Here is a 3,449-nt window from a genome sequence, read left to right as displayed (position 1 = left end):
CCGGAGCCGAACGGGGGGGGAGGCGGCATACTCGCTAACGGAAAAAAAAAAAAGTTAGCAGCGCCGTCCCCCTTATCGCTCTGAGACGGTAACGACGCGCCGCTCTGCGCGAAGGAGTTCTCTCTACTACAAAGCGGCGGTGTTTTTCGTGGTAACAACTAATATATATACAAAATATATGTAGTTGATATAACGGCCGAAATGTGAAAGTCCAAAGCGTGCCTAAAACTCGGTCGGTTTTCACCGACCGTGTGGCGCACACACAGTTATCCCCTTCCACAAGATGGACGTTACCGCACAACAACGACAACTACATACATAAGGTGTGTAGTTGTCGTTCGTGTGTAGAACGCGCGGGAACTCTGTACGTCTGGGCTCTCTTACACCGAGCGACGATAAGCAATGTCTTTCCCGTTTCTGTTGTTTCAGCGGACGAAAAGCATTTGCAGCACTAAACGTGCGCGTGTGTATTTCAACAGATATCGTCTTGTTTATGAACGTTCGGAACATGTGGACCTCGAGTGTCCTTTAAACAATAAGAGGGGCCGTCGGAGGGAGCGATATCGCGATCCTCCTCACGCTTCGCCTCTCCGCCGGAGCCGAATATTGTCTTCTCCTACTATACTACTTATATGTCTCTCGGGCACCGCGTCGCTTCCGTCATTGGAGCGCACGCGAGTCGCTTCGATCTCCGTCGTGCGTCGTGCGTCGTCGTCGTGAGCTCGCGTGCGAGTGCGCGCGCGCACACGCAACGCGCAACGCGCGACGCCCGCCGGAGTATAGTACTCTGAGTAGCTCCCTGGTTGATCCTGCCAGTAGTTATATGCTTGTCTCAAAGATTAAGCCATGCATGTCTCAGTGCAAGCCGTATTAAGGCGATACCGCGAATGGCTCAATATATCAGTTTTGGTTCCTTAGATCTTACTCAGTTACTTGGATAACTGTGGTAATTCTAGAGCTAATACATGCAATCAGAACTCCGACCAGTGATGGGACGAGTGCTTTTATTAGATCAAAACCAATCGACGGAGGGCCTCGCGTCCGAAGTCGTTACTTTTGATGAATCTGGATAACTTTTGCCGATCGCACGGTCCAGTACCGGCGACGCATCTTTCAAATGTCTGCCTTATCAACTTTCGATGGTAGTTTCTGCGACTACCATGGTTGTCACGGGTAACGGGGAATCAGGGTTCGATTCCGGAGAGGGAGCCTGAGAAACGGCTACCACATCCAAGGAAGGCAGCAGGCGCGCAAATTACCCACTCCCGGCACGGGGAGGTAGTGACGAAAAATAACGATACGGGACTCTTACGAGGCCTCGTAATCGGAATGAGTACACTTTAAATATTTTAACGAGGAACAATTGGAGGGCAAGTCTGGTGCCAGCAGCCGCGGTAATTCCAGCTCCAATAGCGTATACTAAAATTGTTGCGGTTAAAAAGCTCGTAGTTGCATTTGTGCGCCGCGCTGTCGGTGCACCGCATCCGCGGTGATACTGACACGTTTGCGGAGCATATCGTCGGTGAGCCGGCGGTAACACGCCGGTTCAATATCAAAATCCTATCGCGGTGCTCTTTATTGAGTGTCGAGGTGGGCCGACAATTTTACTTTGAACAAATTAGAGTGCTCAAAGCGGGCTCAAAATGCCGCTTGAATATTTCGTGCATGGAATAATAGAATATGATCTCGGTTCTATTTTGTTGGTTTTCAGAACTCCGAGGTAATGATTAATAGGGATAACTGGGGGCATTCGTATTGCGACGTTAGAGGTGAAATTCTTGGATCGTCGCAAGACGAACATCAGCGAAAGCATTTGCCAAAGGTGTTTTCATCAATCAAGAACGAAAGTTAGAGGTTCGAAGGCGATTAGATACCGCCCTAGTTCTAACCGTAAATATGTCATCTAGCGATCCGCCGACGTTACTACAATGGCTCGGCGGGCAGCTTCCGGGAAACCAAAGATTTTGGACTCCGGGGGGAGTATGGTTGCAAAGCTGAAACTTAAAGGAATTGACGGAAGGGCACCACCAGGAGTGGAGCCTGCGGCTTAATTTGACTCAACACGGGAAATCTCACCAGGCCCGGACACCGGAAGGATTGACAGATTAACAGCTCTTTCTTGATTCGGTGGGTGGTGGTGCATGGCCGTTCTTAGTTGGTGGAGCGATTTGTCTGGTTAATTCCGGTAACGAACGAGACTCTAGCCTGCTAAATAGGCGTCGTCATTTAGGTGTGCACGATTTCGGTCGAGCAACTCACTGGCGGCGTATTAAAATTCTTCTTAGAGGGACCGGCGTCTTCGAGGCGCACGAGATTGAGCAATAACAGGTCTGTGATGCCCTTAGATGTCCTGGGCCGCACGCGCGCTACACTGAAGGAATCAGCATGTTCTCCCTGGCCTAGAGGCCCGGGCAACCCGTTGAAACTCCTTCGTGCTGGGGATTGGGGTTTGCAATTATCCCCCATAAACGAGGAATTCCTAGTAAGCGCGAGTCATAAGCTCGCGTTGATTACGTCCCTGCCCTTTGTACACACCGCCCGTCGCTACTACCGATTGAATGATTTAGTGAGGTCTTCGGACCGACACGCGGTGGCTTCACGGCCGTCGGCGTTGCTGGGAAGTTGACCAAACTTGATCATTTAGAGGAAGTAAAAGTCGTAACAAGGTTTCCGTAGGGGAACCTGCGGAAGGATCATTAACGTACACGTACACTAAACGCACACGTACATCGCGCGCGCGTACATAGTCCGTTTAAAAATAGAATTTTCGTGTCGTTCGAGCGCCTACGGTTCCTCTCGCAGTCCATCTCCGTGTAAAAACCGTGGTGCCGTCCATCGTGTCCCCTCGTGTGCGTGTGCGCGCAATGTGCACACGCACAGAGAAGGACGGATGGAACCCCCCTCGTGCGGTGTCGCACTAACGACCGGCTCGATCGACCGACCCTTCCGTTTACGGCAAATCGGTAGATCGTACGCGTCACGTGCGGCGCGTAACACACGAGCGGGGGGGGCCTCCACGGCGGACGGAAATCGGACGCGCGAGGGGGAAGACGTCCGCTCCAAATCGTTACACGTCAATGAAAAGATTGATTGATTAATTTCATTCGAACAGTAGGCGGACTCGACGTCCGGACTCGCGCGACGGCGTCGTTCGCGCGCGCCCCAGGCGCGTGCCGACGCGACGTTCAAATCAAGTACACCAAATAGAACAGATGAAGGTCGCAATCGGACACGACACCTGAACGTAACCAAAACTCAACTATCACACAAAAGACTATCGAAGAATTTAGATCTGAAACAAATAGAACACAACAGAAATTCACAATTAGGACATATAAAATCTGTAAACATAAACGACAGAGAAAATAATGAATCTGTCTACTTACCACATCATGCATTCGTGAGAAACGATAAGACAACTTTAAAAGAGCAAGCTGAAAAATGGAATA

The 3,449-nt window shown here is 50.6% G+C and overlaps 1 non-coding gene across 1 annotated transcript; it reads left to right on the top strand.

Annotated features, from left to right (window-relative positions):
- The first annotated feature begins 796 nt into the window (after positions 1–796).
- Positions 797–2,699, top strand: LOC123868590. Its single transcript, XR_006796670.1, has one exon. It is a non-coding gene; the product is annotated as a small subunit ribosomal RNA (ribosomal RNA).
- The last annotated feature ends 750 nt before the right edge of the window (positions 2,700–3,449 follow it).

The sequence above is a fragment of the Maniola jurtina genome, chromosome 9, assembly GCF_905333055.1.
Source record: "Maniola jurtina chromosome 9, ilManJurt1.1, whole genome shotgun sequence".
In the NCBI taxonomy this organism is placed as follows: Eukaryota; Metazoa; Arthropoda; class Insecta; order Lepidoptera; family Nymphalidae; genus Maniola; species Maniola jurtina.
This window is presented reverse-complemented; position numbering and strand designations above follow the sequence as displayed.